Below are 25,060 nucleotides of genomic sequence, written 5' to 3' on the forward strand. Positions count from 1 at the left end.
GTCTTCCATTCCCTCTGACTAATACAGTTTTTCAGCCCCTTTTTAGGAAGGGTTCTCCAAGTTTTGATACGAAGGTCATGATGGAGACCTCCAATTTTCATTCTTTATACTCTGGCTATGAGTCTCTGCATCTGCATCTGTCTGCTGTCAGATGAAACCTTGTTGATGATAACTACGCAAAGCACTGGTCTATGAGTGTAGTAGAGTATCATTAGGAATTACATATCAATGTAAATATATATGTGTATATGTGTGTGTTATACACACATTCATAGATCAATAAATATACACATATATGAATATAATGGGTAATATATAATGAGAAATAAAGAGTTTGAGCTGGCCCTCTCTAGGCAAGGCTTCTAGTGGAGGGACTGGTTTGCATTCAGTTGAGCTATCTGAGATGGTCACATGGAGAACCCTGATTTTAAGACAGAGGATTGCTCTCCACAAAAGTACAGTTGGCCCCATTGAAGAAGACAATATCTGCACAGCACATTGACTATTACAATCATATATATGAATTGTATATGCACGCGCACACACACACACATACACACACACACATACATACAAATAGGTTCTACCCTAGGTCTCTAGGCTATTCAGTCTCAGGATCATGGCCATCAAAACAATACTAAGCACGGGCTCCTGTAGAATGGTCCCCAAATTGAATCAGTCATTGCTTGGCCACTCCCACAAGTTCTATCCCAGCATTGTCTTAGCACATCTTCCATGCAGTACAAATTGTAGGTTGAAGGTTTTGTGCCTGAGTTGGTGTCCACATTGCTATTTTGGTAGCCTACAGAGTCCATTTCAACAACAAATATATTACAATGTAGGGGTCGGAACTTTATATAGAGACTGACTCTACCTCTCCACTTACAATGAACAGTGCAAATGTTATCTTTAGTGATGGTACCAACTTTCTTTTTGTGGATAGCAACACTGTCCTAAGATTAGGTTTCTCCATGGGACCATGAGAAACAACTCAATTGTTATACAACCCAGTCCCTCCACTAGGAACCTTGTTTAGAGATGGCCAATTTAAACTCTGTATTCCCCATTACTAGGAGTCTTCACTAGGATCACCCTCGTAGATTTTAGGAAGTTCCCACTTTATTGGGTTTCCACATTGCCATCATTACCCCTAAAATGACAACCAATTCCAGACTTCTCTTTCCACATTCACTTCCCACATTCCATTACAGCTCTCAACCTGATCCCTTCCACTCTGGTACCCACAGGCCCACAGTCTACCCAAACTAATCTAATCTATTTTCCCTTTCCTGGTAAATTTATCCCCTCTAGAGCACTCCTCTTTATCTAACCTTTTTGGATCTATGTTAGGTTTCCATTGGCGTTTTTTAAGGGATTTACCTATTTGGTCATTTTTTTTTTTTTTGGTTTGGTTTGTATTCTCCTGGCTTTCTTTAAGGGATTGATTAATTTTCTCTTTAAGGTCTTCAATCATCTTCATAATTGGTTTTACAGTCTTCTTGTGCTTCAGTAACATTGTACCTGTCAGGCCTGTTAGAAGACCTGGACTTTAGTGCAGACATATTGATCTGATGTTAATCATATTCAACAAAAGTAAAGACAATTACCTAAATTCTTTGGTTAAATTATGTGTGTTTTCTTTCAGATGGAGCTATGTCACTAAATCAGATTTTGAAGCTTCCTTTGCAGTGGTGTCAATGGCTACATATTCACAGATGGAAAAGAGGGTTCTACCCTACTGTTCTTTTTTTGGGGGGGGTTTCATTTTTTTTTGAAAGTAAATTTTATTAAATTATAAAAGTTTCCATTTCCGCCCCTCTTCCCAACACCCTCCCACTCTCCCCACTCCCTCTCCTCCTCCCTCTTCGTCCCTTAGGGCAGTCAGGGTTTCCTGCCCTGTGGGAAGTTCAAGTTCCTGCCCCCTCCCTCCAGGTCCAGGAAGGTGAGTATCCAAACAGACTGGATCCCCAAAATCCAGAATATGCAGAGGAAACAGGTCCCAGTATCATAGTCAATGGCTTTTCAGAAAGACTTCGGGCCAGCCACATTCAGAGAATCCGGCCAAATTACGAGAATCTGGTTAGATCACGTCCTCGTTCAGTCCCAGTCCAACTGGCCTTGGTAAACTCTCATTAGATCCGTTTCCTTGTATCAGTGGGTGATAGCATCCCTCGCAGTACTGATTTCGTTTTTCATGTTCTTCCTCCTTCTGCTCCTCATTTGGACCTCGGGGGGCTCAGTCCAGTGCTCCAATGTGGGTCTCCGACTTTATCGCCGTCCTTCGCCAGATGAAGGATCTATGGTGATAAGCAAAATATACATCAGTATGGTTATGGGCCACGGCCGATTCAGGCACCCTCTCCTCTGTCCAGAGAACAATCTAGGGGAACCCTACTGTTCTTAAGACTAGAGAGGGAGGGGAAGGTGGGGAGGGAAGGGAGATGGGGAAGAGGTGGAAATTTTTAATAAATAAATAAATTAGTTAAAAACAAAACAAAACAAAAATAAAGAAAAATAGGGTTCTACAAGGCTTCTGTGACAGCCCCACTCTCACTTTCCCCTTACCAAAGTACCAAAGTAGCAACTACACAGGGAATCATCAAAGAGAACTCCTAAAAACTGTGAGGAGAATGTTGAAGTGTAGCTCTCTACAGCTGAGAGCTTCTGATGGGAATAAAGATGGGGATGGACTCAGTTTTCTCTAAGGGGCTGCTTACCATGCTCCAGTTTGACCATGCTCCATTCAACATTCAGTAAATTCAAACAAATTTGACTTTTTTTTTCTCTCCTTACTTCTTTTGTGGTGGGGGATCACAAGGGTTATGAATGAATCAGGGAGAACTTGGAAGTGAGTGTAAGCAGGATACATGATGTGAAAATTCCAAATAATTAATAAAAAATAATATGATAGAAAAATAAATATTATAGGTGACATTGAACACAAAGAAAGTGGGGTTTATGTAGTTCAGAAAGCTGAAGAGGAGGGAATTTTCAAGGGTTGGGGGATTTACAGCGAAATTTTAGTATATAAGAACTTGGTATCCTCCTCAATTTCTTTCTTCAAAGACTTAAAGTTCTTGTCAAATAGGTCTTTCACTTCCTTGGTTAGAGTAACCCCAAGATATTTTATGCTATTTGTGGCTATCGTGAAAGATGATGTTTCTCCGATTTCTCTCTCTGATTCTTTATCCTTTGTGTATAGGAGGGCAACTGATTTTTTGGAGTTGATCTTGTATCCTGCCACATTACTAAAGGTGTTTATCAGCTATAGGAGTTCTTTGGTAGAGTTTTTGGGGTCGCTTATGTACACTATCATATCGTCAGCAAATAGCGAAAGTTTAACTTCATCCTTTCCAATTCGAATCCCCTTGATCTCCTTATGTTGTCTTATTGCTATTGCTAGAACTTCAAGCACTATATTGAAGAGGTATGGAGAGAGTGAACAGCCTTATCGCGTTCCTGATTTTAGTGGAAAGGCTTTGAGTTTCTCTCCATTCAATTTGATGTTAGCTGTCGGCTTGCTGTATATTGCTTTTATTATATTTAGGTATGATCCTTGTATCCCCAGTATCTCCAACACCTTTATCATAAATGGTTGTTAGGTGCCCCTCAATAGAAGAATGGTTAAAAAAGGTGTGGAACATATACACATTAGAGTTTTACTCAGCGGTAAAAAACAATGACATCTTGAATTTTGCATGCAAACGGATGGAAATAGAAAACGCTTTACTGAATGAGGTAAGCCAGACCCAAAAAGAGGAATATGGTATGTACTCACTCATAAGTGGATTCTAGCCATAGTTAAAGGTCTTTGAGTCTATAATTTGTGATCCTAGAGAAGCTAAATAAGAAGGTGATCCTGAAGAAAATCATATAGTTATCCTCCTGGATATTAGAAGTAGGCAAAATTGCCAGGCAAACATGGGTGCAGGGGGGGTGGGGGGGTGGAAGTAAGGGAAGATGGTTAGGGAGAGGGGAGAGGGGAGAGGGGGAGGATTGGGGATGGCTTGGGGGATTGGGAGGGGTGGAGGGAGGAAGGATGGTTATGGGAGCAGGGAAGTTTATATCTCAACTAAGGGAGCCATTTTAGGGTTTGCAAGAGACTTGATTCTGGAGGGTTTCCCAGGCCCAAGGAGAGGTTCCCAGATTGTACTCTGGGCAGCAGAGGAGAGGGTGCCTGAACTGGCCTTGGCCCATAACCATACTGATGAATATTTTGCATGTCATCACAGAACCTTCATATGGCGATGTATGGAGATAGAGACAGAGACACATATTGGAACACTGGACTTAACTCCCTAGGTCCAAATGAGAAGCAGAGGGAGGGAGATCGTGAGCAAGGAAAGAAAAATCAGAGGGGGCCTTCATCTGACGATGGATGTAGATAGAGACGGAGATCCACATTGGAGCACTGGAAGCCAGGACCGCGAAGGGTGCGTTCACCCACTGATACAAGGAGACTGATCTAATGAGAGCTCACCAAGGCCAGCTGGACTGGGACTGAACGAGCATGTGATCAAACTGGACTCTCTGAATGTGGTTGACATGAGGGCTGACTGAGCCCCCAAGGTCCAAATGAAGACTGAGAAGCCATTGAAAATGGCATTGGGTCTTGTTTCGTCTACATGGACTGGCTTTTTGGGATCCTGGCCTGTTTGGATGCTCACTTTCCTGGACCTGGAGGGAGGGGGAAAGAATTTGGATTTCCCACAGGGCAGGAAACCCTGACTGCTCTTGGGAATGGTGAGGGAAGAGGAGAGGGAGTGGGGGGAGTGGGGGGAGCGGGAGGGTGTTGGGAGGAGGGGAGGAAATGGAAAGAGTGTTTTCGAATACTTGAATAAACAAGTCTAACGGGAAAAAAAAAAGAACTTGGTTGCACATCTCAAAATTATTTGTAGGAGCATCTTATCAGGATGGAGGTCAACTTAGAGGATGTACAGGATGTGAAACATGACAAATTCCAAAGGATGGGTCAAGACTTGTTCATACCAAATATTTCAAGACTTGTTCACATCAAATTTTACAGAAAGCAGGGATGAGTTTATTTTGACTTTGCAAGATGACTTCCAATCTTAAAATGGAGTAGGTTCGTCCACCACTGACAGCTATTTATTGTATTTTCATTCCGGCATCTAGGTATCCGTGTTTAGAATAATTATAGGTCTAGGTGCTGACACCTGGGAGGTCAGAAGGGGTGGTCTGTGGAAGCCACAGGAGGCATGGCGGGGGGGGGGTGAAGAGAGGCTGCAGCTAGCGTTCTTTTGCAGGGGTGAGTCTGAAGAATTTGGCCTGGTAGGAAAACAAAGAGCAGAGAAGGTCTCCAAGTAGACTACTTACTCTTCTAGCAAACATGGCCAGTGTTTCCATAGGATCTTTTATGGGTGCACAATGTCACCTGAAATTAGGTATAGTTTGGTACTTTCTTTCCCAATTTTATCCCGTTTGTATATAAGAATAATCCCAGTGTTATTGCTAAGATTTTGAGCATTATATTGAATATGAGAATGGAGAATGGGTAGTCTTGCATTGTTCCTAATTTTTGAGGAAATATTTTGGACCTTAATTATGATAATTATTTGACTTTTACCCTTTAGTTTGATTTTTATGGTGATTTATATTTATTAGTTTAAACATATTGAGCCAATAGTTCTTTCTTGGATATAGTCAACTTGATCGTGATGTATGATCATCTTAATGTGTTCTTGAATTTGGATTGCATGGATTTTATTGATAGCATTTGCACCAATGCTTATCAAAGGAATTGGTCATAATTTTCTTTTGTTTTAGTATCATCAGAATTTGGTATCAAAATATTCATAGAATGAATTTAGTAGTTTTCTTTTGTTTTCTATTCAATTTTGTTGAAGATGTCAAGCACATTTGGCATAAGATCTTTCTTGAAATTTTGATAGAATTCAGCAAGGAATCTTTCCACTCTCGATCTCATTGCTTATAAGGGGCCTCTTTAAGATCTCCTCCACATAAATTGCTTTAATTTGTTTTGGTCTTAAAATACCACTACTCTCCATCTGTTTCAGAAAATAACTTTACTGGGTTTCTTGTTTCATAGATATATACTTTTAGAGTTTAAAAATAATTCATCCTGAACTCTTTGGGCTTTTTCATTTCTTGATTAAAATTCTGAGTTATTTATTTTATTTCTGCCTTTGTATAAAGTTGACATGTTTCTCATGGTGTTTTAGAATAATTTACTTCCTGTATTTATCTGACATTCTGGCTATGATACTTCATGGGGAAATTCTTCTCTGGCAATATCTATTTAGAATTCTATATACATCTTATGTTTGGCTATCTTTCTCTAAGTTTGACATATTTTCTGCTATAATTTCATTAAAGAACAAGCCTATTTCATTTGATTTTTAATTTTGTCCCTCTGGTACATCATGAATTTTTTGGTTTGGTCTTTTGAACATACACCAGATTTGTAAATATCTCATACTTCTTAATTATTTTGCATATATATACATATACTGTTATATCAGATTTTTCTACTGTCCAATAATTTGGTACTATCTACTTCTTTTTTTTGGTCTTGCATGTTAATGATGTTTTCTTAATGTGTTTATTTTATTTATGATTTCTCAAGTGAAGTATTTTTGTTTTGCTCTTATATAATGTTTCAGTTTTTCTGATTTTTTTCATATATATTTTGGGTGTTAAATAAAACTTACCTTTTTATTCCTTTTAAAGGATGCCTTAGAAATTTTTTCTTAATTAAGATATCTGCCTTTTTTAATCTACAATGATTTTTAATTATTTTCTTTATTTCTTAGTTGTTCTTATTGAGCTATATATTTTTTTTCCACTCTCCTCTCTTTCTTTTCCCTACCCTTCTTCCCTCTCTCATGATCCTCATGCTCCAAATTTACTCAGGAGAGATGTCTTTTACTACTTCCCATGTAGATAAGATCCATGCATGTACTCTTAGGGAACTCTTTGTTGTCTAGGTTCCCTAGGATTGTAAATGTTGGCTGGCTTTTCTTTGCCTTATGTCCAAAAGCTACTCATTAGTGATTACATATATTTGTCTTTCTGGGTCTGAGTTACATCACTCAGTATGATGTTTTCTAGATCCATCCATTTGCCCACAATTTTCATGATGTCATTATTTTTTCTGCTGTGTTGTGCTCCTTTGTTTAAATGTACCACATTTTCCTTATCCATTCTTCAGTCAAGGGACATTCAAGTTGTTTCCAAGTTCTGGCTATGAACATAGTTGACCACATATCCTTGTGGTATAATTGAGCATCCTTAGGGTATATTCCCAAAAGTGGGATCTCTGGGTCTTGTGGTAGGTTTGTTTCCTAGTTTTCTGAGAAATTGCCATAGTGATTCCAAAAGCAGCTGTATCAGTTTGTACACCCACCAACAATGGAGGAGTGTTTCCTTTACTCCATATTCTTTCTAGCATATGTTTTCATCAGTGTTTTTGATCTTGGCCATTCTTATGGGTGTAAGATGGACTCTCAGAGTAGTTTTGATTTGAATTTCTTTGATAGCTAAGGATGTTGAGCATTTCCTTAAGAGTCTTTCAGTCATTTTAGATCCCTCTGTTGAGACTATCACTGGATTATTTGTTCGTTTGAAGACCAATTTATTGAGTTATTTGTATAATTTGGAGACCAGCCCTCTGTTGGATGTAGGATTGGTGAAGATCTTTTGTCATTCTGTAGGGTGTTGTTTTGTCTTATTGACCATGTACATTGCTTTACAGAAGTTTCGTAGTTTAGAAGGTACCATGCATTAAGTGTTTCTCTCCAGTGTCTGTGCTACTGGGGTTATATTTAGGAAGTGGGCTCCTATACCAGTGCATTCAAGTGTATTTTACACTTTCTCTTCTATGAGGTTCAGTGTGGCCAGTTTTATGTTGAGATCTTTGATCCATTTGGACTTGAGTTTTGTACATGGGGATAGATATGGTTCTATTTTCATTCTTCTACATGTTGATAGGTAGTTATGCCAGCACCATTTGTTGAATATGCTTTCTTTTTCCATTTTATATTTTTGCTTCTTTGCAAGTGTTCATAGGTCTTTGGACTGATATCCAGGTCTTTGATTCAGTTCAATTGGTCTTTCTGTTTGATGTTTTGACAATACTAGACTGTTTTCAGTACTGTAGCTCTGTAGTAGAGTTTAAAGTGAGGAATTGTGATGCCTTCTGAAGTTAACTTATTGTACAGTATTGTTTTGGCTATGCTGAATTTTTGCCCTTCCATATGAAGTTGAATACTATTCTTTCAAAGTCAGAGAAGAATTTTGCTGGGATTTTGATGGACATTTCATTGAATCTGTAGATTGCTTTTGATAAGACTGTCCTTTTAACTATGTTAATTCTACCTAATCATGAGCATGAGAGATCTTTTCATTTTCTGGTGTCTTCTTCAATTTCTTTCTCTAAAGATTTAAAGATCTTGTCATACAGGTCTTTCACTTGTTTCATTAGAGTAACTCTATGATATTTTAAGTTATTTGTGGTACTGTGAAGGGTTGTATTTCTCTGATTTCTTTCTTTGCCAGTTTATTACCTGTTTAAAAGAAAGTTGCTGAATTTTTTGAGATAATCTTGTATCCTGCTATATTTCTGAAGGTGTATATGAGTTGAAGAAGTTCCTTGGTAGAATTTTTGTACTATATTGAAATGATAAAAAGATATGGAGCAAGTAGACAACCTTGTCAAGTTCCTAATTTCAGTGGGATGGCTTTGAGGTTCACTCCATTTAGTTTGATGTTGACTGTTGGCTTGTCATATATTGCCTTTATTATATTTAGGTATATTCCTTGTATTGTTACTCTTTTCAAGACCTTTATCATGAAGGATTGTTGTATTTTGTTGAAGGCTTTTCAGCATCTAATGAGATGATCATGTGTAACTCTTTTCTTTCAGTTTGTTTATATGGTGGATTACATTAACAGATTTCCATATATTGTTTCATCCCTGCATCTCTGGGAAGGCTGTCTTGATAATGATGGAAAATTTTTCTGATGTGTTCTTGGATTCGGTTTTCCAGTATTCTAATCAGTATCTTTGCATCAATGTTCATGAGTGAGATTAGCCTGTAATTCTCTTTCTTAGTTATGTCTCATGTGGTTTGGTTATTGGGTTAATTGTAGCATCATAAAAAGAGTTTGGCAATGATCATTTTCTTTCTATTGTGTTGAAAAATTAAAGAGTATTAGGATTACTTCTTGGAAAGTTTTGTAGAATTCAGCACTGAATGATAACTGTTTCTATTTCTTTAGCAGTTGTAGGTCTATTTAATTTGCTTATTTGGTCTTGATTTAATTTTGGTAAGCTATATTTATCCAGAAAATTGTACATTCCCTTTCCATTTTCCAATTTTTTGGAACACAAGTTTTCAAAATATGACCTTATGATTCTCTGGATTTTCTCTGTATCTGTTATTATATTCCCCTTTTTCATTTCTATTTTTTTGTGTGTGTGTGGATAGTCTCTCTCAGCCTTTAGATTAATTTGGATAAAGGTTTGTCTGTTTCGTTGATTTTTTTTTCAAAGAACCAACTCTTTGTGTCATTGATTCTTTGTGTTGTTTTCCTTGTTTCTATTTTGTTGGGTTTAGCTCTCAATTTGATTCTTTTCTGCCATCTCCTGGTGAGTTTGCTTCTTTTTGTTCTAGACTTTTGTTAACTCACCAGTGTGGGACTTTTCCAACTTCTTTATATAGGTATTTATAGTTATGAACTTCCTCTTAACACTGCTTTCATTGTGTTCCATAAATTTGGATATGTTGTGTGGTCATTTTCATTGAATTTTAGGATGTTTAAATTTCTTCCTTGACCTATTGATGATTCAGGTGAATACTGTTTAAAATGTCCATGTGTTTGTGTGCTTTCTGAAATTAGTGTTGTTGTTGAATTCTAATCTTTTGCAATGTTTGTCCAATAAGACACATGGGGTAATTAATTGTTTGGTATTTCTTGAGGTTTTCTTTGTTACCTAGTATTCGGTCATGTTTTGAGAAGATTCCATGAGGTGCTGAGAAGAAGGTATATTTCTTTTATGTTTGGATAGAATGCTCTATAAACGTCTGTTAAGTCCATTTGATTCTTAACTTCTGCTAGTTTCACTGTTAATTTCCCATCTGACAGACCTGTCCAATGATGAAATTGGAGAGGGGAAGTCTCCCACTATTAGTGTATGGGGTTTAAAGTGTGATTTAAATTTTAGTAGTGTTTCTTTTACATATGATATTACTCTTGTATTTGGGGCAGAGACGTTCAGTAGTGAGATTTTCTCTTGATGAATTTTTTTCTGTGACTAATATAAAATGTGCTTCTTTGTCTTTTTTTGGTTGATTTTAATTTGAAGTCTATTTTGTTATATATTAAGATAGGTATACCAGCTTGTTTCTTAGGTACATTTCATTGGAATATTTTTCCCAACACTTTACTCTTAGGCAATGTCTATCTTTTAAGTTGAGGCTTGTTTCCTGTATGCATCAGAAGGATGAATTCTGTTTTTGTATCTAGTCTATTAGTCTTTGTCTTTTTATAGGTGAGTTGAGTCCATTTATATTAAGGGATAATTAATGACCAGTGATTGCTAGTTCCTGTTATGACAGTTTTTGTTTTTGGTGATGTTATTGTGTGTGTGTTTCTCTTCTTTGGGATTTGTGCTGTGAGATTATCTATTGTCTGTGTTTTTGTGGATGTAGCTAACTTCCTTGGATTGGAGTTTTCCTTCGAATACTTTGTATATGACTGAGTTTTTGGCTAGGTATTGGTTAAATATGGTTCTGTCTTGGAATATGTTGTTTTGTTCTTCTATGGTGATTGAAAGTTTTGCTGGACATAGTAGTCTGGGCTGGCATTCATGGTCTTTTAATATTTGAATAATGTTTGACCAGGACCTTCTGACTTTAATTATTTCCATTGAGAAGTCAGGTATAATTCTGATTGGTCTGCCTTTATATGTTACTTGGCCATTTTCCTTTGTGGCTCTTAATATTCTTTCTTTATCCTGTATGCTTAATGTTTCGATTATTATGTGGCAAGGGGACTTTTATTTTTGATCGAGTCTGTTTGGTGTTCTGTAAACTTCTTGTATTTTCATATACATATCTTCCTTTAGGTTGGCAAAGTTTTCTTTGATGATTGTGTTGAATATATTTTCTCTGCTTTTGAGTTGGGCTTCTTCTTTCCCAATTTTTTCTTAGTTTTGGTCTTTCAATGGTGTCCCATATTTCCTGTATATTTTATGTTAAGTTTTTGTTAGATTTAATTTTTTTGGACCAATGAGTTTATTTCCTTTATTGTATCTTTAGCACCTGAGATTCTCTCTTCCATCTCTTGTATTCTGTTCTTCATGCTTGCATTTGCAGTTCATGGTCATTTTCTCACATTTTCCGTTTCGAGAATTCCCTAGAATTTTGTGTTTTCTTTTTTGTCTCTGTATTGGTTTTCAAGTCTGGAATGTTATATATTTTTTTATCTGTTTAATTATTTTTTCTTGCTTTCCTTTAAGGCATTGTTAATTTCTTCTATTTTTTTGTTTGTCTTTCCTCCATTTCTTTGAGGAAATTTTTCATTTCCTCTTTAAGGGTCTCAAACAGTCATCTAAAGTTATCTTTCAGGTCATTTTCTTCTGTCTCATCTATATTTAGTTGTTCAAGAATTCTTGCTGTAGAGTCACTAGTTTTTGTTGATGTTGTGTTGCTCTTTATGGTGTTGATTGTGTTCTTAACTTGTCTACACATATTTTTCTCTGATTTATATAGTTGCAACTGTGTCCCTGGTGATCAATCTTCCACGTGCCAGTGGATTCAAGGCTCAGATGGTTGCTCCTCGTGGTGCAGTGAGGACCATGGTTCCAGTCACCCTGGAAGTCATTTGTTGTTTCTGGAGGTCTCTTGGCACTCCTGGGCATTGCTCTGCAGTCCTGTGGGTTGTTCGGGCCTGCTCCCTTGGCAGTCACTCCCTTGAACCTTCTACTGTGGAGATGGCTGCCTAGGGTCTGCTTTAGCAGATGTTGCTGGCTCTTTGGAAATCTCTGTCTTGGGCCTGATCACTCGGTTGTTACTCCTTTGTACCTGCTCCTGTTGAGGTTGCTGGCTTGGGTCTGCTACGGCAGAGGTCCCTGGCTTGGGCCTGCTCCTACAGTAGTCCCTTTTTCGGGCATAATCCACAGATGTCTCTGAATTGGGCCTACTCCCTCAGCAGTCACTCCCTTGCACCTGCTCCTTTGGAGGTAACTGATTGCTAATTATTCTCAAAAGGAAAACATTAAATTAGTTTTCATACATCTAGTTATCTCTATAGTTTTGAAATTATAAGGAAGATGGTCTATTGGGTGTGGGTCTCAAGTGGTGGTTATGTTACATCATTTGTAGTCTTTTTAAAATTATGTTTTGTGCTTCTTTTAGAGTGAATTGAATTTTCAGTTTTGACTTTCACTTCTTCGAAGTCTATTTGAATATTTTGTTTTCTATTATTTTGCCTCAGGGAATATAGGCATATAGTTCAGTTTTGTGGATTGGTGAAACTTGGTATTAAGTCAATGAAGTTGCTAAGGTGATCCAGTTGGCTATATGTCAACAGGACCAAGTATAGGGTTGCACAAAGCACCAAGGCTACCAGATAAAGTTACAACTAAGATTGGCTCTTGAATTCTTTGAACTGACAAGGCATATGATACCAAGCTGAGACTCTCTGAAGTCTGTGTGCTTTCTATGAACTGTGGTTTGAGTTACAGATTTGAAGTAACCTCCAGGATTATAGCAATATTAATTCATTCTCTTTCAGTAACTATGGGAACTTCAGATTTCAAAATCCCACATGTACACTGAGAATAGAGTCTACTGGTGTCTGTTACCCAGTCTTTCAGTGGACTATGGGCATACTGGAAGCATAATTATGCCACAATACTGATGTTTAAGGTCAGTGAGACTTGAGGATAGGTTGCATGGTGCTTTCAGGTTCCACAGGAGGCTGGGCCTAATCCTGATGTTCCCTCTGTTCTTGTAGGAGCCAGAGGTATGTTCACATGGTACTTTCTGGCTCTAGTTTCACATAAGCAGATGTCATCTTGATTATGTTAATTGGTGTTGCATGATTTACCTAACTGTGGGCAAGAATATTCACTTAGAAAGACGTCTTCAGCTGTATAGAGGGAGAAAAGAAGCTGAATAATAGTACTTGTTTAACATTGCTCTCTGTTGCTGATTGTGGATGTGATTTTTACCAGGTCTGTCAAACTCCCGCCACTATGATTTCCTGCTATCGAGGACTATAACTTTTAACTATGAGACAAAATACACCCATATGCATTAAAAATGCTTTGACAAATATTTTTTTCATAACTACAATAGAAGAAAGTTAGACAGATGCTGAGGTGAGCTAGAATGCATTGAAGGTAGATGGGCTTTTTGTGGGATTGACAAAGCGGTTATGGATTTGTCCAGTCTATTGTACCAAACTTGATAAAAAGATCATCAAAGTGGGTGATCTGCATGATTCCATTACAAGGCATCTTTGGTGCTTTGAAAGAGATCTTTTCCTCAAAGCTACAGCTTATTAAGCACTTGGTCCCCGGTTGGCACTGTTATTTGTGGAGTTTAGGAAGCATCACAGCTCGACGGAAGAAGTTCATCACTGTGTGAAGGCTCCAGAGTTTAGACTCTCCACATGCTTCCCGTTTACTCTTCCATATGCTTGTGTTTGAAGATATGATTTCTCAGCTTCCTTCTTGGGCTACATGCTGCTGTGCTGTCTCCAACATTAAGCATGTTAACACTCTCAAAATAATAATTCAAAATGAACTCCTCCTATTAGTTGTCTTGGTAATGACATTTTATCACAATAACATAAAATAACTAATATATACAGGCTGCAGGAACCTGCTGGAGCTCTGGACTTTTACCTAAGTACTCTTTAGTTTATTTTCATGGCTGCTTGTCAAGGTAAATAATGATATAGCACATTGTTGTTTAAGATTTGACTTCAGAATCTAATGGGATGATATTGGTTTTTATTTCCTTTGCAGTTTTCAGGTGGAGAACACTAACTTTTAAGATTAAATATTATGGGAATTTTTATTAAATACATTTGAGGTGAAAAGAAAATTACTTGAGATAGTGTTTAAGGAAAGAACTCACAGTGAATGTAAGATGTTTAAGCCTAAATCTTGTTGAAAATAGGAAGTTAGTAATAAGGTGTACAGGTCAAAAGCCAATTTGAGCAATTGATGTGAATTTCCAACTCAGGCTGAGAATGTAAATGGTTGTTACTAAGTCTAAAACTTATCTAGGCCTACATTACTGAGTATTAACGTTCTTCAAGCCCATTATCCTCAATAAAAATAATGAGAACAGATGCAAAAGACTAATCAGAAAATATTTCTGACTTGAAATTTTCCCAGGGGTGAGAAAGTTTATTGGTTTCAGAAAAAGTACACACACCCATGAGAAGAGGAAGGAAGTGGTATTCTTAAGTGCTTCATGGTCATTTTCAAAGATGCCTGGCATCTCTATATCCAACAACCTGATTTTATGGTGAGAAACAACTCCCTAAAAGGATTGAAATAAGACTACGGACCCTTCCCTTCCCTTTCAGTTTTCCTTCCTTCGTTCCTTCCTTCCTTCCCTCCTTCTTTCGTTCCTTTCTCCCTCCATCCCTTCCTTCTTTCCTTTCTTCTTTTCTCATACAATACATTCTGACTGCAGTTTTCCCTCCCTCCACTCCTTCCAGTCACTGCATATACACACACATCCTCTCTCCCCCAGATACATTCCTCCTCTGTTTCCCTTCAGAAAAGGGAATTTCAGGGATTTCAGGGATATCAACTGAACATAGCATAGCATATACTATGCTTTAGCATAGCATAGCAAGCCAAAATAAGATTAGGCAAAAACCCTCATATTAAAGCTGGACAAGGCAACCCAGTTGGAAAAAAACAAGTCCCAAGAGAAGGCAAAAGAATAAGAAACACACCCAACTCCTACTGTTAGGAGTCTCAAAAGGACATCAAACTATACAATCATAACATACATTCAGGGAGCCTTGTGCAGACCCATGAAGGCTCCTTGAAAAACCCAGTGATAGCCTTTTTTGAGGTTTAGTGTTTCAAAAAAAATCTCATTTTTAATGGATGCTTTTGTTTGGTCTAACTTAGAGCTAAAACAATGCAAGAAGATTTTTCTCTTGAGCAATTTATGAAACATAATTAGTTGCAATTGTTTAAGTGTCATGGCTTGGATCAATTGATATCAGATTATAATGAACAATAAGAAAACACCTAATGTGGAATTAAAATTTGTGGATTTAAGAAACTATAATTATGCATAAGGCTCGATGCAAACTCAGGGATGTATTCATACTCAAGAAAAGATTATAGAGATTCAAACCCTTGCCTTTGCCTAATGGGGGGGGTATGCTAGTGAGGAGTGAAAGTTACAGAAGAGCTGTAAAACATCTTTCTCAATACTGGAATTGTGCCATTAAATAGCCATTGACAACAAACTGTACATTTATTGTCAAGACCAGTATCGACAAAATAGCTCTCACCAGGGTTAAGACATGGGGATGAGAAATATAAGAAAGAATATGAAGACACAAATGAAAATAATAAAATGGAGAAACATATAGGGTAATATCAGGAGGGAATTCCCCTGAGTACTGAAAATTTGCCACGTTTAATTTCCAACTGCTTAAAATGCCCTAACCCCAAAAGGTACGAGTAAGATAAAAGACTGCACTAACATGATACAAGGAAATGAACAGGCCTATTGAAGGTCACAGGCTACATTCATAGTTAAACATTCCATTGCCGGAACAAAACAAGTCAACAACTCACTCTCACACCCTAGACCAAAAGGTTCTGTAGGCAAATCACTCCCTGAGTGGAATCCAAATTTATCTCCATAAAGAGAACTTGGAACTTAGCTGGATCCTTAGACAATTGTTTGAGGTAGGACCAAATCTACTTCTCTATTCCTGGAGTACAAGGTCTGGCAATTAACCACACCTGTCAACAACAGCCTTGAGAGAACATAACTCTCTGATCAACAACTAAGTGGGACCTTTTTGTGGGTAGAAGCACAGTAACCTTAAAGGAACGACAGGCAAGGTCGAACTCTCTGACCTTTGGTCAATGTGAAAACAGGCTCACATTTTTGGGTCTTAAAAACTTATGAATTCCAGAAATTTAGGGAAGACTTACTTTAATCATTAACTGTACCACAGAAAGCAAGTAAAGAGGTGTATGGTCAAGTATACCCATATTTTAGATTTTTATCTAAAGAGCCAAAATAAGAAAAAAACAAACAATAATATATCATCCTAGAAAGAAAGACTAGGGAGGTAGAATTGAACTTCCAAAACTGCTAAGTTGTATTATTAATATTAGTAGTTTTCAAAATTTGAAAGTAAATCAATAAGAAAATATAAGACAGTAAAATTTGTCTTTATTGAAGTATAGATTTTGAATTTTCTTGGACAATGCATTAAAAGAATTAGTTTTAGTATATACAAAGAATAAACATATATACAAAGAACTAAATGGATATGTGATAAAAGTCACATGCATTTTAAGAGAAAATAGTTAAGATGGAGACATAACAAAGAAAGCCAACTGAGGGGCACAAATTCAACTCTAAGTGGTGGAATGTAACATTAGCATGCTCAAATCACAGGGTGTGTACATAATCTTTCCATTTCTCCCAAAGCAAACAAAACTTTTAAAATTGAAAAGTAAAAATACCAGCACTGGCTAGGCCAAGGTAAGAAAGAGGATTACCAGAGGTTTGAGCCCAGACTTGGTTATAGTGTAAGAACCATTCTTACAGGAGAAAGAAAGAAATAAGGAAGGAAAGGAAGGAAGGATAGAAAAAGAAAGGAAAAGAAAGAAAGGAAGGAAAGAATAAGGAAAGAAAGAAGAAAAGAAGGACTAGAAAAATTAAATTTTATATCTTAGTATCTGAAAACACAGGAAAAAAAGCAAACTTGAGGATCTCTTAATTGATGTTAGTCATTTTATAAAATGGAAAATTTAAAAATAAAAATAAAACATCAAAAATAAGCTATCTTAGATCCATCTATAACCCACTACCAATAAGACACACTTCATTAAGGTTAATCATACTTGCTTAATGAAGGACCATAGGAGTGAAGTCAGTGGAAAAATATCTTTGGCTTAAGGACAATGGCACTGGGTTTTGATTCTACTGCATGGACTGACTTTGTGGGAGCCTGGTTTGTTTGGATGCTTACCTTTATAGGCCTGTATGGAGGGGGGAGGTCCTTGGATTTCCCATGGGGCAGGAAACCCTCACTGCTCTTAGGACTAGAGAGGGAGAGGGAGGAGAGGAAGGTGAGGGAAAAGGGAGGTGGGGAGGAGGTGGAAATTTTTAATAAATAAATAAATAAAATAATAAAAAAACTTTGGCTTAATGATAGAGAATTTCCCAAATTTAATGAAAATTAAAAACTCACATGTCTATTTAGCCTGACTAATGCAGAATTAGCTAAATTTCACAATGACTCACAACCTGGTAAGATTTAACATGTCAAGTAATGATTGAAACTGAGAAGAGCTAAGGTTAAAGAGCATTCTGAAAACAGTATGATCAAAGTGACACATTCCGTACTGAGGTTATGATAAAATAATACCTAATTCATCATTAAGAACCATGATGGCAAGAGGTCACAGGATAACATAATCAAGTGCTGGAGAAAAGGGTGTCATCCAAGAAAGCTACACTCACAACATTCTCATAAAAAAATACAAAAGAAATTCAGATATTTTCAGGAAAAACATTTTAAATTAAATTGAAATTTAATTTTAAAAACATAAGTACAGTGTGTAGACTGCCAAACCACAGGAAAGAATACCACTCACTGAGAGACAGAGTCCAAGTGAAAGAACACAAGTTAAAATGGGATTCATAAAAAAATGTAGAGTATTAAGTACATATAAATAACAATATTTATATTGCTGTTATAACTCTTAACTTTTAACTAATTTAATGAAAACTGTAGATACAAAACTTTTATTTAAGATTCTGGTTGGCTTTATAGACCTGGATGGAGGGGGGAAGACCTTGGACTTCCAATGGGGCAGGGAACCCTGACTGCTCTTAGGACTAGAGAGGGAGGGTGAGGTGGGGAGGGGGAGGGAAAAGGGAGGTGGGGAGGAGGTGGAAATTTTTTATAAATAAATAAATAAATAAAAACTAAAAAAAGAAGATTCTTGTTGGTGACTAAAGTATAGGCACCACTGGATCTGTGCAGAAACACCAGTAGGAAGGGGAAAGGAAACTGGAGGTATGGTGCGGGAGAATTGTCTGTATTCTGTCAGTTACGTTTTAAATAAACGTTGATTGGCCAATAGCTAGGCATGAAGTATAGGTGGGAAAACCAGACAGGAAGTAGAGGTGGGGTGATGAGAACAGGAGAATTCTGGGAAGGAGGAAGCCCATTCTTCCCCAAATCCTGCCCAGACCACAAAAGAAGCAAGCTGTGACCTACCCCGCTGAAAAAGGTAACAAGCCATGTGGCTAACATAGACTAGAATAAATGGGCTAACATGTTATAAGAGCGAATATGAAGCCTGAGCTAATGGGCCAATCATTTTATAACTTATGTAGATCTGTGTAATTCATTGGGACCTAACAACTGTGGGAACCGGGCAGGACAGGAACCCCAACAAATCCACTCCTCCATGTTACAGAGGTATAGTAAGAAGAAAAAAAAGTTTTCATGTAATGCTGAAATTGTTAATACTAATTTTAACTGGATGTTCAGAAGATGAAATTTTAATTTTCAGCTATAAGAAGACATTAAAATTATGCAAGAAACTATGACAAAGCAATTTTAATATTGCATCAATAAGCATATATTTAATAAAAGAAATGTTGGTTCCAAATATCAACTAGATAAATATAATTTCTACCTCTAACTTTCATATAATGGTTAGTAAAGAAAGTCACTAAACAGAATTAAATTATATTTCATACTATTTTATCCAGCTATTTTCTTCATGTAGTCATCATTTGTAATTCCTTTAAACTTCTGAACTAACATTTTTATGAAAATTCTCTACAAAGCATGCTCACAGACAGCTGCTGACCTGCAGAATAACTGGCAAGTAAAGTCAAAGACCTCCTCCCAATGTGTACTACTCAGTTTGTAGAAGTTGCTTCTTACTGCAATCTTCTGTACAACAGTCTCTTTTCCAAAACCATTTTTGATATTTCCTACAAGAAAAGGATATGTTTTGCCACAGGAATTAATCCATAAAATTGAGTGACTACTGTGTATCAAGTAGAAATAGGGACACATGTGTTATGATTTTCTTATTGCCAAAGGATTTAAACTACAGACATAAAAGTTTAAAAAAATCACCCATTTGATTGTATTGTATACCTGGCATGGTATCTACACACCTATAATTTCATCACCCTGGAGGCTGAGCAGGACTGTCATGACTCTGAGACTAGCCAGGGATACGCAGTGAATTTTAGGCTGGCCCAAACAACAAATGTGACCATATCAGCAATAATCTTTCCAATTTATCTCCTCGTAAATTATCTTAATAATTTACCTAAAGTTAAAATATTCTTTAAAAGTAAATTTGGGCCATGCAGTGGTAGGTGGACAGTGTGGATCTTTGATCCTAGCACTGAAAAGGTAGAGGCAGGTGGATCTCTGAGATTTTGAAGCCAGTTTAGTCTACAAAGAGAGGTCAGGAACAGCCAGATTTTGAGAAAAAGAAAAATTCAATTTTGTCTGTCATAAATAGCTGCTAGTAGTGCCTATTCCATATATTTGCTGTATTAGAGAATATTTTTTTCCATTATGTAGAATAAGAAACTTTTCAGAATGTGATAAGGATACTGAAATCACAGTGTCATCCTGGATTTCAAGTTTGCTCAATGCAATCAACAGAGTCCTATGTGAAAGGTAAGGAACGTGATGAAAGCTGCATAGGTAAGCATAATTCATGGGCAGAGTCAAGAAATGGGGGCATGTCTAAAAGCCAGAAAAAGCTGCTGACGGACTCTCCTCTGGAGAGTCCAGAAATAATGCACATTTGAATACATCTTGATTTTAGCCAAGTGAAACTGAGTTTTTATTTCTAATTCAAACCTACAAAACAATTTATTTTGATTGAAAACATTAAGTGTGTGGTAATTTATACTCGAAGAAATAGCATATTAATTCCACTTTTTTTTTACTATAATCATCATTAGGAAAGCGTGTATCTAGACAGAATTTTAAAAAGATATGACCAATTATAGAACATCACTAACTGAATCTGTATATGCCTCCCAGAAGACATACAGGCAATAATTTAATGTTCTTTACTTTATGTATTCAGCTATGTTTCTACTGCCTTTAAACATATGCAAAACAGATTTATTTTAGTGACTGCTTAGTAATAAAACTTGTATAATTTTTATATTTTGCTCAATAGAGATTATCTCTACTCTGATCATAATTTCTTATAAGAAATGACAATGTTGATGTTTATGAGAAGCATTTGTGACTTATGGATTTTTTGACTCTGGTGTCTAAAGTGCCTTATCAATTTTTATAAACATCAGTTCTGAAAGCACAAGAATCAGCATATAGCAGTGTATCTCGTATGTGTCTATACATTCACACAGAAATACACATGCACCCATTTATCTTACTAATGATATGCAAAATGAGTATCACATTCCATTCATGGTGAGAAGTTTTTCTCACCAAATCCAAAACGCATTTTAAGTACCTTCAATTACTTCTAATTAAATTGGGGGAAGATAAATTATTCTTTAAAGACAGGTAAGGGAAAGGGGATGTTTAGATTGACATAGATACATGTGTTCAAATGTGGTTTGCTACATATACTATAACAAATTTGAGGAATTCACTTCCATTATCTTTTCACTCAAATATAACTGAGACGATATTTATTAATTGGGACCCTTGAATTCACATCTCTAATAAAATTAAATAAATCAGTAAATGGTATGTAAATTGTTTCTAAATTCTAGCTCTATATTATTTTCCTCAACAGAATACCGAATGTATCAAGCTTTCCCTTGAAAACTTTACTAACACTTCAAATGTTTTTCTTCCCCTCTTCTTGATAATAACCATTCTCAGTGAGACAAGGAAGAATTTCATTGTGTCTTCAATCTGTGTTTCTTTAATGATTAATTTTACTGATTGTGGGGGGTGTATATGTACATGTAAAATGATGTGTATTTGAAAAATATCTATTTTATTAAAATATTTGTATCAGTTTCACTTTTCTGTTGTTCTTATTATGGAGTTGTTTGAACTTATTTGCTATTCTGAATATTAAATTAACCCTATATGCACAGATACACAATTCAAACATCTAAGGGTGTTAAAGGAAAACAGGAGATAGAATTCCAAAATAGGTTTTCATTGACAGTAACTAGCTCTCAATTTCTCATATCTGGATGAGTCACAAGTAGTTCATTCTGGCCACTCCTGTGTTCTCCTATCTTCTCCAATTTTACATTCACTCTTTTGTTTCACTTTCTCTTGGGTAACATTGAGCCTCCAATTTTTTTTCCCCATCCTAAAACTGAGATATCCTCTTGCCAGTTACTATATTTGTAAGGAGAAAATTATTCTACTCCGTTGAAAAAGTTATGGTTTGGACCATTCACATGTATACTGGACACCATGGGAGAAGAAGTAATTTCTGCTTATTAATATTGCACATAAAATACTTACAGAGCTCAGCCTCTGTCCTTTTGGAGCTTTGGTCCATTGTTGGGAATAATAAATGCTTTTCTAATTAGCTCTCAAATGGTGATACCCCTACCGACACTGTTCACTGCCTGTAATTCCTGTGCCACAAACTCTATTGTTTTAAGATAAGAAAAGCTGTCTAGAAATAATCCAAGTTAAAGCCATTCATTTATAAGAAAAAATAAGACTCCACTTGTAATTTATTTGGAAGTTGGTGACAGCTCCCCACAAAAAATACAAATAGTAAAAGGAGTGAAACAACCAACAACATATCCTCTAATTTTTGAAATGGTGATCAGAACCATGGCATTTCACTGTTTGTCCTCATAAGGTTATAGCTGCCTGCTTTCTTTCAAAGGACATTGGTTAGAATCCTTTGGTTAAGGTATCCATAAGCCACATTGTCACATAGATTATTTTTCTGTTAACTTGAAGAAAATTTTAATTTCTTCATTTGCAAATTAATTGTTCACATGGTAAACAAGAACCAAGAGAAGAAATTATCCATTCCACACCAAATCTGTCATATATTACACTCTAGCTACTAAACTTCAATATAATCTCTCAAAATCGGGAAGCATAATAGCCAATACCTACAAAACTTTAATAATTTACCCCTTAAAATAATAATTTTACCTCCCTTTGACAAGATGCTTGTATGTCCTTTTATTATTATTTTATTTTTATCTTTAGAATCCTCCTGTTGGCATATGTTTTTCTTTGAAAGCACACGATATCTTTGCACATTCAAAACAGCCATATCTTGAATTATGTTTGTATAATTAGTTTTCAGTTTTCCTTTGTAGCTTTAACCCTGTTATGAAGCCTTAGACAGTGTATTTTTATTAGCATTACATTTAATTCACATATAAATTTGGGGAGAATTGCTAAAAAAATAGATCTGTAAATGAGTTTTTACATGTGGCAATGGGAAGTAAATTTGCAGTTAGTCAAGCATTGGTTATGTTCAATGGATGCTTGAAGCATTTTTTTCCAGAACTGTTGGCATATGTTAATTTATTAAACTAATGGGTTTATGTCATCTGCACACACACACACACACACACACACACACAAATATATTTATATATATATATGAGTTGTCTAGACCGTCTCTTATTAACCCTACCAAATGTATACATACTATTTTCTAAATACCCTCCCCCTTTCTTTTGCAATCTAGATCATATTTGTATATGTCTTTCTGAGTGGGCTTATTTTGTCTGATATAAACGCTCTCTCTCTCTCTCTCTCTCTCTCCATATATATATATATATATATATATATATATATATATATATATATTCCTTCATTTTCTAAATTTCATTGTTGGCCTAAGTATTTAAAAATTATGCATATATACATAATATATATATTATGTATGTATGTATATATACATATATATGTGTGTAGTACATATATATACATATGTATCAGAATTTTGTGTTTGTTTTTATACCTTTTGTAATATTTAGTTCTAAAGCTACTTTAATCACTAAACAATGAATTACTTGCATTATTTTAGAGTACTTTCAGAAGTTTTTACCTGGTAGCTTTTGGAAATATTGTTTGTAGTAGTTTCTGAGTGCTGCCATTTTGAAAGTCCACAAACTGGGTAGCTTTTATCTGAAGTGGTGTTGCCAGCAACCCATGAACCCATTGATGCATCACCTCACTCTGCCTTTTTTGACATGGTCTTTTTTTTTTTTTTAAAACTCTGCCTCAGTGTTCTTAAAACACAGAATCAAATACTTGATTGAGCAATCATTCTCTCTTAGTAGAATCTCATCTTGACTGTTTATTCCTGTAACTAATTTGCAAATAAATTCAAATTCTCTACAAAGCAGTACTGACAAAGACAGAATAGCATTGGTAAAAAAAACAGTTTGTAGATCTAAAAGTAAACTCACACAACTCTGGCAACATGATTATTTTAAGAGGTCAAAAACACAGTGTTAAAAAGACAGTGTATTCAATAAATGATGCTGGCAAAACTAGATATTCACCTACAGAAGAATATGTATTTATGTATTTCCCACCCTAATGAAAAATCAATTCAAAGTAGATTAAAGACATTAATTTAAAACCTGGAAATACTGAAATTTGTAGTGAAAAGCATGGAGAAAATATGTATTGGAAAATTTATTAAGTAAAATTCAATGGTACAGAAAATTGCCCCCAAATTTGACAAATAGATTTACATGAAATTATAAATGTCTATACAGAAAAATAATTCAAATAAAGTGAATAGGTAGCTTAAAGAATGGGAAAATAACTTTGCCAGCTTTATGATAGATAAGATGATAAGATCTAAAAGTATGGAAAACTAAAATAATTAAACACTCACGCACACATAAAACAAAACAAATCTAAACAGAAACCCATAAAAATTTAAGAATTAAGCCTGTCATCCATCATTAAAATATAAATTAAAACCTCTTTAAGAATTTAAGATTTTCATACTAAAATTCACAACCCCATAGAATCTAGACAACCAAAGGATTCTAAGCTAGGACACTCAGGGATCTAATCTACATGGGAAGTAGAAAAAGAAGATACCCTGAGTAAATTGGGAGTGTTGGGATCATGGCAGAGGGTAGAAGGCAAGAGAGGAGGGAGGGAGGGAAGCATAAAAAAATATATAGCTCCATAAAAACATTTAAAAAATGATGTTAAGGTTTTGTCTATTATCGAGTTGTTGACCAATGGGATCACATGAGAATCTTAAACAACCCAAGCTGTTGTAAGGACTATAGATTATTCTCTAGGAACAGATAATAAGGTCTCATTGTTGAAGGCAATACCTGTACAAGTCATTGAATATAGAGAAATCTAACTAGTGCTCACATAGAATCTTCACTGTCACATTCTAGCATCTTTGGTACAATACTGTTAATGTCCACACTACCGAAAGAGAAGTATAAACACCAAGCTATTCACAATCCCTTGTATATAGACTGGTGTTTTGTCTGAAAGATTTACTATGACAATGTTGGAACACAGTTTCTGGGAGCAAACAACCAATATATTATTGCACTAAAAGCCCACAACATGAGACAGAACTCATACCTGATACTGCTTGAGTGATCAATAACCAGAAATTAAACCTAGGAACTTACAGTAAAACCAAGTAATATTGGTTTTAAAAAAATGAAGCAATAAAATGATCCTAATAACATTCTATGGTCATAGATCACTACTTTGCTCACTTATCACCAGAGAAGCTTTCCCCTGCAGCAGATGGGAACAAATACAGAGAACCACGGCTAGACATTATACAGAGGGTGTGAGCTTGGAACACTCAGGCCTAAAT

The sequence above is a fragment of the Myodes glareolus genome, chromosome 16, assembly GCF_982192425.1.
Source record: "Myodes glareolus chromosome 16, mMyoGla1.1, whole genome shotgun sequence".
In the NCBI taxonomy this organism is placed as follows: Eukaryota; Metazoa; Chordata; class Mammalia; order Rodentia; family Cricetidae; genus Myodes; species Myodes glareolus.